Genomic DNA, 15,491 nt, shown 5'->3' with positions numbered 1-15,491 from the left:
AATTATGGTTACCCAAACCATCTGAAAATTATAAAACCAATTTTAGTAGTTATTTTGATTATGAAATTGCATAGAAATATTATCTGTGAGCGATCTACCTCATCTTTATTAAGAATTAAAAACAACTATAGAAGTAATCTAAATATATGATTTAGATCATACTAATTGTGAGACTAATTAGGAAAGTAAATAATAAAGTATTTGGTATATGACCCTGAGCAAATTACTCAATTTTCCTGTCTCTATATTTTCTTATCAACAAACTAGGGATAATTACCTCCTTCAGTGATCTATTATGAAGACTGTTATAAATTGAAAAACCCTTGCAAAATATTTTTTGGGGAGCTTTTTTTTGTAGATACGTGATTTTATTTTTTTATGTATCCACATAAAATAAAATTGCAGAATCATATGGTCATCTTTTTCATTTTTGAGGAGCATCTGTACTTCTACTGGGGCTTATGATTTTTTAAAAAATTTTTATTAGTGAAACACGATGAGGTACCATTGTAGACTTACAAATTTTTTGCTTGGGGTTCAATTTTCAATTATACAATGTTCGAGTACCCATCCCTCCACCAGTGCCCATTTTCCACCACCACTGATCCTAGTATCTCTCCCACCTCCCTTCCCCCCATCCCACCCTGCCTCTGTGGCAGAGTATTCCCATTTGTTCTCTCTCTCCTTTTGGGTGCTGTGGTTTGCAAAAGAGGCCTTGAGTGGCAATCATGTTTGGTCTATAGTCGACTTTCAGCATGTATCTCCCAATCCTGGGAGGATCCTCCCAACCCCCTTTATTTGGTGCTTTGGGAGCTTTTTGGATCACAACTGGTGATGCTCAGGGGTTACTCCTCGCTCATGCAATCAGGAACTACTCCTGGCGGTGCTCGGGGGACCATATGGGATGCTGGGAATCAAACCCAGGTCGGCCGCGTGCAAGGCAAACGCCCTCCCCACTGTGCTTATGGCTCCAGCCCCCACTTTCTTATCTTGATGGAATTGTCTATTCTGGACATTTCTCATTAAGAATCATACAATGTTGAGACTTTTGTTGACTATCTTCTACGTAATACATTTTCTATTCACCCATGAGATTGTTTTAAATTTATTCCTTTTTATAGCTTATAATTGTTACTGGGGCCTGCTCGAGGCAATCGACGAATAACAAGATGGTTGTGATTCGTGATAGCTTATAATATTACTAGAGGCATTCTATATTTTTTTTAGGGGTAGGCTTCCAAGCAGTGCTCAAGGACCCTGAAGATCATATTTGGCCCTGCACAGCTAACTGCCCTGGGTACTTCAATGCTAGGGCCCCATGATGCTGCACTTCTGGGACCCTAGGTGGTACTCAGGGAATCATGTAGTACCAGGGTCTGAATTTGGATCCTCATGCGTACAAGGCATGTACCTTCACCCCTGATTGACATCCGTGACCTCCAAATATTTTGTCTTATTTTTAAAAAGTAATAAATACATATATATATATATTCCTTGGTTTGGTTGCTAATTCTGATTCCAAAATACAATTAATAAAAATTGAATTTTAATGGTACATAAGTTGTTTCTCAAAACCATATATTTATAAATCATATTGAGACTATCAAGCAAGTTTTTATTTTTCACTCAAGAGCTTATAAAAATTATAATCTAACAGCATCTTGCTGAATATCAGACTTAGAAATTAAACCACATAAAGAGCCAACTGTGGACACTCTGGGCCACACAATTTTATCTCAGGTAGATGATGAATAATTCTTGACTTTGAAATTTTGAGAGTTCACTGGTAATACTACTTATGGGAACTGAAATAAGAAATTCAAAGAGATTGTTTGGAGATAATCAATGAAATATATAGTAGCAATTAACTGTAGTTAAAACAAAAACAAACACTGTCCTCCCGTTGTTCATCGATTTGCTCGAGCGGGCCCAGTAACGTCTCCATTGTGAGACTTCTTGTTACTGTGTTTGGCATATTGAATACTCTCGGTGGCTTGCCAGGATCCCTGAGAGGGGCAGAGAAATCGAACCTGGCTCGGCTGGGCTGGCTGTGCACAAGGCAAACGCCCTACCGCTGTGCTATCACTCCAACCCCAACTGTAGTTAAGGTAACTATAATTATTATAGAATTATAACTAGCTTGTAATAAGACAGTACAATTAAAGTAACAAACTTGTACTAATATAGTACAATTCAGCTTTGCATTAAGTCATGATGATATTTGTATGTATGCTATGTGTTTGTATACTTGAAAATTTCAAATACATAAATATTGATGCACACTCAATTCACAAATCTAATGTTTAAATTATACCTAGAAAGACAGATTCAACACATTTCCAGTTAGAAAGGAGATAGCTCAATGAAAGCTAATTAAACCCAATAGTTTTGATGTATGTGTACACATTCCCAACATATGTAACACTTTGACAATTGCTTCAAATTAACAATGAAGTAAGGCAACGAAAGATTCCACACAACGATTCTGGAGGACCTAAAGTCGTCCTATGGGTGATGAGTGGCTGAGGGAAGATCAAGAAGCTTTATCAAGAATTACTAATTTAAATACTGGTCAAGTCTTTAAAGAGATTACAAAGTTTTAAGTGTACATAAGAGAAAGCTAATATTAGTTACATATAGATAAGGGGAGCTCAAAAATCTATCCTTGGCCTGTTGTGATAGTCAGCCTTGTACCAGCTGACCCAGGTTCAATTCCTAACACCACATATGGTTCACTGACCCCTGCCAGGAGTGTAGAGCCAGGAACACTCCTGGGTGTGGCCCCAAGATGAAAAATGTTAATACAAGACAAAACTATCCTCATGAAGAAAAGTTTCTACTCTGTTCTGTAGTAAATTATTTATTTAAAGCATCCTTTAAATGATAAATGTCTTAGCAAGACATTTCATGGAAGAGGTAGGCGGGGCTATCTGTACACAAAATTTATTCTCACACTTATCTGTGTGAGAATAAATTTTCCTTTCATGATTTAAACTAATGCCTGTCTGCATATTTTGAGAACTCTTCAAATGACAGTAAGTACCTCTGCTGCCCTGAAAACTTTCTTCGAATTCTAAGCAACTGCCCTATTCACAGACAATATTATTTTGGAACTTCCCCTCTCAGTTTCCTTGATTTTTAGTTTTGGTTGAATCACTGTGAGCTACAGTTACACAGTCATTCATGGCTGAGTTTCAGGTGTCTGATTCTCCAACACTCGTCTCTTCACTATGTCCACTTTCCTCTACATCCCTCCACCAACGTCCCCAGCTCAAAGAAACTAACGTCTCAATAGGCTGATCACACAAAATACTACACCGTGTACTCTGAGGAAACCAATGCTGCGAAACCTGCTAAACATAAGGTGTAGAAATAAGCCACTAGGAAAAATTCCTTCTCCGTTATTCCCAGATAAAATTGTCACACTTTGAGACATTCCAGGTTGCATGTCATAAAAGAGTCCTCTGACTTACCTCAAGTGACTAATTAAAAAATAATAGGATTTGGATTATTCTATGGGTTCATTGTTGAGTTTTGTTTGATTGACACAAAGGGAAACAACTGCCCTTCCACAAAGTTTATTTTTTAAAATAATTAGTTGCCAAATTTAGTTCTGGCTCCATCACTAAAATGTCCATTATTCTTCCGTGTTATTGATGTTAGGCCAAATTCATCTCTATTCAGAGTGTACAAGTACAGATGTCTTAATAAAAGAGGGAACTGGTGAACCTGTACTGAAAAGGAGAATATATACAATAAGTGGAAGCATATAGCTTCATGAATGTTATTAAAGTATAGGCATATATATATAAAATAGCCTTGGTTATGATTTATGAAAAATAAAAGGAGGAGTAGAAAGCAGTTAAGACATCGCTCATTGGAATCAATGATGTATTTTGTTTTGCTTACTTTGACATATCGCTATCTGTACAAGATAGGTGTGGCAGCATGACTCATGATAGCCAATAACTGGAAACCTACCAGTTAGAAAGGATGAATATGTTAACAAACCGAGGTCTTTGTACACAATGAAATACTACACTATTAAAAAGGACAATTATTAGGACAAAAAGGACACTATTACTCATTAAAACTGCTAGGAAACTTACAAGTAAGATTATATTTTTATTAAAATATTTAATTTTTTAATTATATATGTCTTTTTATTAAATACTTTAATAAATAAAACCATTAGTTTGTCCTCCTATTATGAGGAAGAAGCCAGGCACAAAATAAATTTTATTTGTATAAGAATTCAAATGCAGGAAAAAATAATCCAACATGTTAGAGTCAGGAGAGTAATTTCCTTGGCTGGGTCGTACATCAATATTTGTAGCAGCCAGTGTTTTTTTCCTGTATTACGTGCTTACTATGTGAGTATGTTGAGTTTATGAAAAAAAATTAAATATATTCTCATGATTTGTTTTTCTTCAAGATATACTTCAGAAAAAAATGTTTTAAGTGAATTATGGACCTTAACACATATCAAAGAAGACTGTAGGTTATAAGTATCCCGGGTTATTATTATATACATAGCCATAATTGACAGTCACTGAATCAAATTGTCCCCATCTAGTGAGTTGAGTATACGTGTCAGCCCCTTTTAGCCCATAAGGAACAGTTATTTTTTGTAGGACTTTTCAAATTGTGACAGTATTTAAAATTTAAATAAATCAAACTAAAATAAAGGTTTGAGACATACTTCTTTCTAATATTTTGTTTAACTTAATATCATATAAAATTTGTGAGGTTATTTAACCAATTTTATGTGTATGGTAGAAATATGTTTTTTAATAGAAAACTAATGTGCCATCACTTCCCAGCTCCATGCTTATTTATTCTGGCAGCCTGAAACTGATTATGGTTGGCTTATTTACACCACTGAAATTGGCAATCACTCACATTAGGGCTCACTCTTTTTATTTCGCTGACTATCCTAAGAAAGTGATTTAAAGAAGTGACAAAGCAGATTAAACTTGAAAGTGTATTTATGTGTAGCTGCTGCATTGGGCATCGGGTATTCAAGGAAATAACCTTAAAATTTTAAAGCTGTTTACCTGGTACAGCAAACAAATCATTCATATATTCAATAAATACAAAAGTTCTCACATATATCTTTGTGGTTCACTTTTGACTTACTAACATGAAAGAAAATATCAGCCAACATTTATAAGAAAATTATACCTACATCAATTATATCGTAGGCAGACCATGAAAAATGAGTTCAACAAATACCAACAAGCAGTCTGTGAATCCATTTAGTAAAATGGAGTTTGCCATAGAGTCTTATATATAGTTTATTACTTGTTGTAAATTGTATGCTACCCAAATTTTGTCAGTGAAATTTATAATCAACTTATGTATGCACATAAATGCATCCTTTTCTCTGCCTTCAGCTCCCCCAGAGAGCTGGTTAATTTAGGAGCACACTTCTGTCAATATCCCTTCTGTGTGTAAAACTTTCTAACATTCTATTATGAATTAAAAAACAAGTGAGCAAACAAGGCGGGAGCCACTACAAGGAATGAGCTTCAATATGAAGTAAAAGTAACTGTGCTTTTAGAGTCTTACTATTCAAAGTTGTTGTGCTCAGATCAGCAATATTGACATCAGTGGAGAGCTTATAAGAAATGTATAACCTCTCATTTGTGGAATATAAGATAACATAATATGAGACTAACACCCATGGACAGTAGAGAGGGCCAGGAGGATTGCTCCACCGTTGGAAGCCTGCCTCATGCACTGGGTGAGAAGGCAGTTGGGATAAAGAAGGGATCACTAAGTCAATGATGGTTGGAGGGATGGCTCAGAAAAAAGATATGTGCTGAAAGTAGTCAAAGGACCAAACATGATGGCCTCTCAGGATCTGAATCGCAAACCATAATGCCCAAAGTAGAGAGAGAGAGTAAAAAGAAAAATGCCTGCCATAGAGGCAGGGTGTTGGGTGGAATGTCGGGTAGTGGGAGGGATACTGAGGACATTGGCAGTGGAAAATGTACACTGGTAGAAGGATAGGTGTTTGATCACTGCATGACTGAAAATCAATCATGAAAGCTCTGTAAATATATCTCCCGTGATTCAATAGAAAAAAATGTATAATCTCAGGTTTCCCCTCAGTACTTCTGAATCAGAAGTTTCATTTGATTTAAATGTAAACAAACATTTGAGAAGCTCTGGTTTAAAGCAAACTCTTTGATACGAACCGAATTTATATAATCAATGTGAAATTAATACTCGTGTTAGGGACAACCAAATAATTTGTGATATATAAGTATATATATATAAGTGATATAAGTGGTATACCCAATATGCCAAATACCAGTAACAATGATGGGTCTCATTCTCCTAACCCTGAAAGAGCCTTGAATATGGCACTTTAAAAAAAAAAAATCTCAGGGCTAGGACGAAGGAGACGTTACTGGGGCCTGCTCGAGGCAATCGATGAACAACAGGATGGTCGTGATCGTGATATAAGTATCTGGGCTGGAGCGATAGCACAGCGGGTAGGGGGTTTGCCTTGCACACAGTCTACCTGGTCAACCCAAGTTCAGTTCTTCTGCCCCTCTCGGAGAGCCCAGCAAGCTATCGAGAGTATCTCGCCCGCACGGCAAAGCCTGACAAGCTACCTATGATGTATTCGATATGCCAAACACAGTAACAGCAAGTCTCATAATGTCACTGGCCAGTTCGAGCAAATCGGTGAACAATGGGAGGACAGTGACAGTGACAGTGACATACAAGTATCCAGTATTTTCTTGCACCTTCATAAAACTGGGGGAAGGGCCAGAGATAGCTTAAAAGGCTGGAGTGCATGTTTTGCATGTCGGAGCCCTGGGTTTAATCCCTGGAACCGCATGTTCACCTGAGTGACTCATAAATACAAAGAGTGACTCTCCAAGTTGGGAGAAGCCCTGAGCATAGGCAGAGCTGGTCCTAAAACAAAAATGAACCAAGCCAAAAAAAAAAAAAACCCAGGGATGAAACAATTCTACCTCTAAACTCAAAAGCACACTTGTCTTGTACTGTACATTTGTACAATCCATTTGTAAAAGGGAAACTGCTAGGAGGAAAATCAACTCTAATGTAGCCACTTGGGTTATTAATTTTAAAAAGTGCTAAAGAAAGAAAAGAATTCCCAGAAATAGCTTTTCTCCATGCATGTAATGAATAGGACAAGTTGCCAAAGACTTGGTTCCAAAATTCCAAAGCAGGGCATCATGTGCCACATGACAAAGTGTGGCAGCTGGGGAGAGGAGTGTGATGAAACACTTCCCAGAGATATAATTTAGGCCAGAGTAGTTATCAAGTGCTGAGGGTGGAAGAGGGAAATTGTAGGGCTTATGCTTGCCCGGTCAATGCATCAGTCTGTAGTGCAAGACAGAAAGAAGAGAGAAGGCCGCATGTGGAAAATACTCAATATCAGAGTTAGCCGAAATGATGGAAGGAATGTATCACAAGTTGTGAAATGGAAAGCAAAAATGTTCTACTGGCAATAATAGTCTCTTGAAATATTTGTGAGTAGTCTGGTTGAAAATATAGGAGTTCCTTTGAGAAGCAATGGCCTATGTGGAAAACATGTTTGATACACAAAGAGTGTCTGGAGGGAAACGAGAGCTACAAATCTCCAAGAGGAGCTTAAGACTAGTTGGTGAGAGAAACGGAAACCATGAAATCATCTAAGCAAATCTTGCAAACCTAAAGGTAACTGTGACTAGACCTGGAGAGATCAACAAGTCTGTTGTTACCCTAGAAAAATATTACTCTAACCTTCCCTCAAGTTACTCCAGTAAAATTAGTGGGAACTGATAGCTACTCTAATGTATCATAACATTTTTTCCTTGAGATACTCTAGAAGGCTAAGAAGAAAATTGACCTTTATTGTGGGCTTCTAATGTGTTCTACACATGAGTGGTTTTATAACATCTGCATAAACCACCAAGTAAGGCCATGTTGTCCTCACTTTACAGATAAGCAAAATGAGGTCCAATGAGGTACTTATGCAAGTTACACAGTTACTCAAAAGTCAGAGCTCCATGGACAAAACGGGAAAAGCCTCAAGTGTTATTAAAATAGAGTATTCAAAACAGACAGCTTGGAAGGGATCAGAGCAGAGGACGATTGTGTTGAGTAAGAGCAAATGATTATTCTCTACAGGTGTCACTGCAGATAAGTGAGGGGGTCTTCTAGTGCCTACCGTATCTCTATTTTGCTGGCATTTTTTGTCACCCATATCTGGGTGTACTTTGGGCTTCAGATTTATTTATACTAATTGTAACGTTGGCTAAGTTGGTGAGTTAAAAGACTGACACTGCTGGCAGTGTTACGTAATAGAATCCAGCTCTGGGCTGGGACTTGGAAACCTGGATTCAGTTCCTGCTGTGTTACTGATTAACTATGAGAGTGGGTGAGCTACATTATGTCTCTGGGTGGCATTTCTTTTTATCTCCATGAAGTTTTACTAAGTATCCTCAGGACCTTTCTGACTCAACTCTCCATGGCTCACTATTTAGGATTATGGTTTTCGTTAAAATATATTACAAATGACCTAAAGAGTTAGCATTTGTCCAAACAAGTATACTTACTACCTGGTTCAGGTTACTTTAAAAATAAAATGCCTACCAGAACCACTAATTCGATTTCCATATTGCCACCAACTGAAAAGTGTTGGAGTAACCTAGACTGAAATAAAGGAGTTTTCCCCACTTAAGAGTTTATTTAAAACAATTATTAGTAAAGTTCTTAGGGATATATGCATATAAACCAAAGTAGGGCCTCCTATTATAATCAATAAATATCCCTTTTTTGCCTTTGTACAACTAAAACTTATAAGTTAATAAGTATTAACTGTAACAGTAAAGAGTTTGGCATTCAGTAGGAGCATACTAAGTTTTGCTATTGTCATTACAGAGTTCAAAGGGGGTTCTGACAATGATTGGGTAACAATTCAAAGAAAATTTATCCACAGAAGGATGGAAGTCAAGAAAGTATCCTCATCAGCACTGGGAACTTGCCATTCTAATAAATAAGGTCAGGTGCAAATGGAGAAATGTAATTACTTCTGGAGCTACTGGCATCTTTCTTTATAAAACTTTCTAATTCACCCCTAGGTATATAAAATCATAGCAGAGACATGCTGAAGTGCTTGACCCAATAGTTGGAGGGTGTGAGAAGCTAGGGATGTCCAAGGCATCTGGAAAGCTGTCATATCCGCATTTCATTTCAGGGTCTTTATTTTCCATTTCTGTCCGCTGTGCACAAGAAACAAAAGATTCTAGGAAGAGGAGGAAGTGGTTTTACTTTGCTTCTGAACAAAAAAGAACTCGAAACAAATTTGATACTAATATATAAATAACCAATCTATATACATCCATTTGCATGACTGTTTACGTCCTCTCTACCAAAACGTTCCTTTTTCCCTTCCCTTTCTCCACAGCTCTCACACACTCTCTCCTCATTACCTGGCCCTTTCTACATACTCCACTTTCTAGAACTTAATTTTCTTTCCCTCTTTAAAATGTTTTGTTTCTGTATTGTGGGGTTGGTAAGAATCCTGGGGGGCGGAGTGCGGGGTGGATGGAAGACGAACACAAGAATAAAATTCCTATCCCTATCCTCTTTGAATCCTATTACAAGTAGCCAGTGAGGTCTTAAAAAAAGATACTGGCTTCCTAAAAGTAAGATCAACTTAACAATGATATGTGTTGTTTAGTATTTCAAATGTTTACAGACATGCTTTGAAATAATTCAAGTATACTAACCAAACTTCTGAAGTTAAAAATAAATCAAATAAATGACTGTTAATTTATTATTACTGACACCATGGTAAGTCTAAGGGTTTTTTTGTTTGTCTTCGTTTGATTTTGGTCACATCCGACAGTTCTCAGGATTTACTCCTAGCCATGTACTCAGAGGTCACTCTAGGTAGGACTCAAGGGATCACAGGATGCTGGGAACTGAACCCAGGTCAGCAGTGGGCAAGGGAAGTGCCCGGTCCACTATCCTATCTCTCTCTGCTAAGTTCTTCTTCAGTGCAAATATAATAGAACGAGAACATGTTTTTACACTTTGCATTATGTAAGTTTATAGCACTACATTGACATTTTGTGATAACCATTATCACAGTTAATCAAATGTCAGTTGATAGCGAGGTTTTAACAAGCAATTGGATCTTTCCAATATAAAAGTGCTCTTATAACTTAGCTGGTGGTAATATATAATACAACAACTTTATAGAAAAAAAAAGCTATTACAGAATAACTCATAACATCCTTTTGGGTATTTAAAATCTCAACTAATTAAATGTATAGAGTGTTTGTTAGCTTGAATTGGGGTTATTAATAAATTTTTACAAAGCAATATATTAAGGATTTTTTTTAGGATTTGCTCCTCATTTCATTTCATTATTATTACCTCTCCCCGCCTTTTTAAAAAATACTCCTCAGAAGGAGTAACATTTGCTGTAAATCATTCTGCCAAAAGTAGGGAACTGAGAGAAAAGAGTGCTGTCAATCCAGACAAGAACCAAAAATGAACTGATGAATCTTTATATATTGGACATTTTCAGAACTTTAGTTGGGATTTATCTATAATGTATCCAAATCTACCTACACAGCACATTTAAAACTGAAGTTCCAAAAGGAACCCATGCTTTTAAGCATCATGCCAAATTGTAAAGCTTTAAAAAAAGAGGCTATGCAGATTCAAACAGCTCACAATTTTGTTACAATGCTTTTGAAGCCCTCCCGTTGGTTCTGAGTTCTATATACTGCAATTCAGTGGTTCTAGATGACTGCATAATCACTCCCACGTGGGTTTAAATTCCACATTTTGTCTTTTCCTAAAATCTCACTCATTTATCATTTATCCAGACAAAATATGTGCCTGGGAAAAGTTTTCCACACATATATGGAATTGAAAAGTAATCCCACAAAGTGGAAAATGCTCAACTCATAAATGCAACATTGACTAACTTCCCGATTCAGTCTTTTGGCATGTGTGATCTTGATTTATTCTCTAATCTTTCACACATGAATGTTTAATATACTCCCTTTTGAATCTGTTTATGAAATCCTTAAAAACAGTGACTGCTGCCTTTCCCTGTAAAACCGCCAGCCCAGCAGCACCACAATGCAGGAGTCCAGTTTGGCACTGCCAGGCCTAGTAACATTGGGAGTGTACCCCCGTGATGTGTATTGCTAGAAGCATTGGGATGTGTACTCTGAACCCCATCCGAAACAATGTTATCTCATGATAAAAATTCTCTTATGTGTTTGACAGTGCCATGCTAGAAAGTACACATGAATATGTGTTATTGTCACTGTTTCAGTTACGAGGATGAAATTAATTCCTTTGCAATAGCTGGACCATTGAATGTTATCTTAGGGAGGTCATATTTTGGGCCTCTAGTTTCCCTTTTTGAGAAGGAAGAGTTTTAGGTTTTAGAGTAAGTTGTAATAAAAAAAAAACCATTTTTTCTGACTTATTAGAAGCAGGAATTTAATATACTATGTAACCACTCAAAATTTCTAATTCCGTGTCACCTGGAAATCAAGGGAGAGGTTTAACCTCACAGAATTTTTTTTTTGAGGACACACATTACCCAAACTTTGGTTCATACTAAAAAAAATTAACTATCATATTTAAGTTTTCCAGTGACAGAGTGCTAAAATTAGGGAGTAAATTCTTAGTTATCAGTAGTAACTGATATTTAAGATCCTTAATATCCTTAACTATTCTAGATTCACTCTAACCTCCAATCCCTCCTCCCCCAAAAGTTTTACAAAGGACAGATTAATCCAATGACCATGATTCTTTGTGTCATTTTACACAAAATAAATAGACATAATAATCATTAATTTGTGATGGTTATACTTGGGCCCATAAAAGTGACAAAGACAAACAGTTCCAAGACAAATGACTAGGGAATGTGCTCAGAAATGCATACTCAGAATTAGGCACAAAATTTCACAAATATACGATCATGGGTTAGCACAAAGACACTGACCTCACTTGCAGGAAGTGAAGAATGGAGCACCCTCTGAGAGCTAGACTTACCTAGCGAAAGAGAGAAAGACTGTCAGTCCTGCAGCTTATCAGGAGTGGACGGGAGTCACTGAAAATTTCAGCGGACATGTTTTCTTTTCTCCCTTCCCATAAAGGACAGAATCTGCTTAACTTTCACTAAGTGCCTGTGCTAAAGTACAGTTGGGTCAAATATATCCTGAAACAGCTAGGTTAATATTTTGTAGCATTTATGAAAATATGTTTCTGAGCATTTGTGGATGATACAAAAAAAAAGAATTTGGCCTTGAGAAGAATGAACTATGCGGACAAGAAGTCACAGATATGGGCAAGCTATTTCTACAAAATCGTATTTTTAGAAAATATTATAACTAAAACACGGCATGATTCTTTTTCCTATTAAATGATAATAGCAGAGCTAATGCATTAGTTTATGAAGCTATCTGCACCAGACTAGGTAGGGTTCTACTCCTCTCTCTACGAATACACACAACCTTACATATATGTCTACACTACCCTCGCAATTTGGGGGGAAGAATGAAAGGGCAATTTTTAGAAGCATTCTGACTGGGCTTTCATTATTTCCTAAGCCTTTCACACTGAGATGAACTAGTTTTAGCTTCTTTTATCTATTATGCTCAATTATGATCAGGAATCTCAGGAAACCTTAATGTAATGATCTTTGCTTCCATTCACCTGCAGAACAGTGCGCAGGCGTTGGAGTTATTCAGAAACGAACTTGGATGTATTTTCTAGCAGACGGTGACTCTCAAGCATCTACACGGTTATTTGTAATGAAATATGATTTCAAGTTTCTAAAGAGTGTTTGTAAACAAACTTATCAGTGCATATTTAGGAAAACTCAGACAAACATAGCCCATTGCCTATTTATATCTACTGATAAGTGAGAAGACAGCCTGAAGTTTTGCAGTACAGAGAGGATACCAAGCACAGTGTAGGTATGTAGGATTCCACTTGGGTTTGGGGGAGCCCCAAAGTAGTGAAACCTCCAATCGAGCATCTGGCGAGGGTTCAATAGAGCTTCGTGAATAGCACAGGTTGGGGGAAGTTCAAAGTCAAGGAAATGCTTCTGCTCCTACCTTCCTAGAGCTGGGTGATTCTGTGTACATGTCAACCTCCATGCACCCCCCACCCCACACACACACAACAAATGTGTACAGTCAGCTCGAAAGGCACAGCTTGTGTGCTGACGTGCCAAGCCAAGTCAAAAGCTTGCGCTGGGCGCTCCCTTCTAACTTTCTGGCTTGTCCAAGTCTAAATATTGACACTGCTCCTCAGTCGAGATGTTTGATAGTGCCGGGAGCAGAATCCAAAGAAGCATTTTTACGCAGTTACGCCTTCCACTTGCTTCTCGGGGGGCTGCTGTTCCCAGGTCTGGAGGTCCCCCCCCCCCCCCGCACTCCCTTCGCACACCCTCGAGGCCGAGCAGACAAAGACCAGGGAAGGGAAGTTTTGCAAGCCCCTAATGGCAGCTGCTGCTGTTGTCACAGCAACTCACAACAGACTCCGCAGACACTGGCCTGGGGGCGGGGATCGCCGCACCGCGGGCTGACCGGTGCAAAGCACCGAAGGGGTCGCCGACGCTCCCCTCGAGGGTCCCCACGCCCCCCACCGCTCGCCTTCGAGGGGAAAGAGCCCCCCCGACAGCCCGGCATCGCCCCTCCTCGCCCGGCAGCCGGCGGGGCGCGCCTGTTGTGCATCTGCTCGGCTCCAAGTTCGGGGCGCGGCGGTGCGGGCGCTCCCAGGGGTCTCCCGCGCCCTCCTCGGACGGGGGCCGAGCGGAGAGGGCGGCTGCCCGGCGGCTCGGTGCCCGGGCTCTCCCCGGGGACTCTGCCGCCTCGTGGCGCAGCCCGGGGGACCCCGCGCCCCGAAGCCCCCCGCGGGGCTGCGGCCGGGCCGGGCGGCGGCGGCTCGCAGAAGTTTCCTGCCTCGGCGCGCTCGCGACACAGAACCTACCCTGGAACCGAGCGGGACGCGAGCTCTCTCCGCCTCCGGGGGCCGGGGGCCGGGGGCCGGGGGCCCCGCCGCTCAGCAGCAGCCCCGGCTGCGCGCGGCCTCGGGTGTGCCGAGCCCCTGCGCGCGGCGCGCCGCCCGCCGCCACCCAGCTCTGCACAAAGGCAGCATGGCACTGCCTCGCCCGCGGGCTCGCCCGCGCCGCCGCCGCCCGCTGTCCCCGCGACGGCCCCGGCCTCCTTCCAGCCGCCCGCCCCTGCCGCGCGCAGCCCCTCGCCCCGCCCCGGCCCCGGCCCGGGCGCCGCCGGCCGCGAGCGCCCCGCGCCCACCCGCCGCGCGTGACGTCAGCGGCCTCGCGGCTATTTCTGGGCCGCGATTGGGTTTCATTCATGAAGCCGGGCGGCCAGCGGGCGCAGGGCGGGGGCCAGGCCCGGCCGTCGGGCCCCGCCGCTCCCCTCCGGCCCGGGCCCCTTGCGAGTCCGCGCGCGCCCCGGGGGGACTCGGGCTTCGGTTCCGGACCGAGCCCGGCCGCCGACTTGGGCCGCGCGGCCCCGCCTCCCCCCGGGCGTCCCGCTGCCCACCCCCCTCCGGCCAGCCCCCGTCCCGGGGCGGCCCGTCTGCCACCTCCCGCCGGAGATGGACTCGAGGCCGTTCTCCCGGGGGTCGGGACGTGGGCCCACTCCTGCAGCCGCGCCCTTGCGCTGGACCGAGAGCCCGGAGCCGGGAGCCGGGACGGTTTCCGCGCTGCGATGCAAACCCACTTGACACAGGGACCCACGCAATGCCTACGGGTGGTCTCCCGGCCAAGACCTGTGCCGGTGGCAGTGAACGCGACCGACCCGGTTTCTGACCCTCAAGGAGCTTGCAGTCCCGCCCGCTCCAGCGGTCAGATTCCCACGCCCACCCCGCCCAGCACACACACACACTTTTGAGAGAGAGGTAGCCAGGGGCCAAAAACATTCCAATACACAGCTAACCTTAAGGCTACCCGAGCGGCTTTGTTCGTTTGGCAAACCTTTGTCGAGCCGACTTGTACCGAGAACTAGGACGGGACTGGCACACATTGCGTCCCTAGCCCCCTAGAAGTTCTCAAGGAAGGAGTTCCAGAGGGATTTACGGACTGCAGGAAAGGGAACCTATATTTCATCAAGGGTGATTGCTTTTTGGTATACTCCTGCCTGCCCCCTGCCCAAACACATGGAGAGAAAAAACAACAACAACCAAAAAAAACCCCCAACCCTTCTCTGTCATTTTCATTCGTCCAAGACATCATCATCATCAGTTTCACAGTTGGAATATTAACTATCCTTTCCTAGGATCCCCGGATGAAAGCAGTCCATTGGGTATTCTGCCTCTTCCCTACCTTTAGATTCCCTCCAGAGGTTTAAGTTCTAAAGTTCTCAATCTCCCAAAAATCAGCATGCAGAGAAATTCAGTGGTTTCCATCCCTTCCCCCCCCCCCCCCCCCCCCGCCCCCACCTCCAAAGGAATTATAG

General features: G+C 41.6%; 1 protein-coding gene across 1 annotated transcript in view; it reads right to left on the bottom strand.

Moving 5' to 3' along the window:
* Positions 1-14,075, bottom strand: part of RHOBTB1 (Rho related BTB domain containing 1) — a 73,643-nt gene extending 59,568 nt beyond the window's left edge. The window contains exon 1 of the mRNA XM_056107944.1: positions 13,999-14,075. The gene's annotated coding sequence lies outside the window, so the exon portion shown is untranslated. The remainder of the gene's footprint in view (positions 1-13,998) is intronic.
* Positions 14,076-15,491: the final 1,416 nt, after the last annotated feature.

This window comes from Sorex fumeus, unplaced genomic scaffold (assembly GCF_029834395.1).
Source record: "Sorex fumeus unplaced genomic scaffold, SorFum_2.1 ptg000183l, whole genome shotgun sequence".
NCBI classification, from domain to species: domain Eukaryota; kingdom Metazoa; phylum Chordata; class Mammalia; order Eulipotyphla; family Soricidae; genus Sorex; species Sorex fumeus.
This window is presented reverse-complemented; position numbering and strand designations above follow the sequence as displayed.